A 1,017-nucleotide genomic window follows, 5' to 3' on the forward strand; every position below is an offset into this window, starting at 1 on the left:
ATATGGCCGCAAGTGAAGAGAAATAGTATCGTTGCGAATTTCAAACGGAAGGTTAAAGATCCGTATTTGTCGAACACCAAAACCAGCGTGAGACACAGTTACATTACTAATATTTCCGTTAAGGTGGCGAAATTTGCGAATACCGTCATGAACAGAAACAACAGCATCACACAGATCGGAAGATTTGAGTTTCAAAAACACAGAATTTAAGAACGTATCGAACTGAATACCGAGTACGTCAGTAGTAGACAACAACAAATCCTCAATTAACCAGCGATGAATTTCAAAAGCCGAGGGTTTCTGTACGGAACGATCAAACTCGCACTGAACTTTGTTCTGTCTCTCTTCACTGTCATCATAAAGCATCTCCATTACTTACAGTCAGTAGAAGTTTAGCCACGTGGCAAAGGAAGCAGACGACACGCGAAGCGCCGCCGGCCAAGTCGCACAAGGAAGTACTGCTCGCTCGGCACCGAGGTGTTGCCAGGCGGTCACCCATCCAAGTACTAACCGGGCCCGATGTTGCTTAACTTCGGTTATCGGACGAGAACCGGTGTATTCAACATGGTATGACTGTTGGCGTTCATTTACCGTATGAGCACAGCAGAATTCGCGTTCGGCTTTTCTCCCAACACACAAAATGTTTGTTTTCGGCCGGATTTGACGAAAGCACTTCTTTCCGCAACAGCCAGTTCCTCGAGGACGGCGCGGAGGGCGCGCCCGGCGTCCCAGTAGAGCTACGGCCGAATCAGCGGGCGAGCCGCCGATGTGTGTGAGACGCGTAGTGGCTCGATGCACCTCCTGTCATTCACAGGGCGCGTGAAACCTTAGGCGCTCGCGGAAGACGCATCTTGTTCCTGGTGTCCAGCGGAGAGCCTGTGCGGGATGCGGCAGTGTCTTGCTGGGGGGCGCCACTGCTAGCGATGTCAGCTGCTTCGCCTCGCCTCGCCTCATACGAGATATTTACGTAGTTTGTAGTGCAATCGCACTATTGCCATCCCCGTCCCGACTTGTCCC

The 1,017-nt window shown here is 51.2% G+C and overlaps 1 pseudogene; it reads right to left on the reverse strand.

Moving 5' to 3' along the window:
- Window positions 1-463: 463 nt before the first annotated feature.
- On the reverse strand, window positions 464-581 carry LOC126274389 (5S ribosomal RNA; annotated as a pseudogene).
- Between the last annotated feature and the right edge of the window lie 436 nt (window positions 582-1,017).

This window comes from Schistocerca gregaria, chromosome 5 (genome assembly GCF_023897955.1).
Source record: "Schistocerca gregaria isolate iqSchGreg1 chromosome 5, iqSchGreg1.2, whole genome shotgun sequence".
NCBI lineage: Eukaryota > Metazoa > Arthropoda > Insecta > Orthoptera > Acrididae > Schistocerca > Schistocerca gregaria.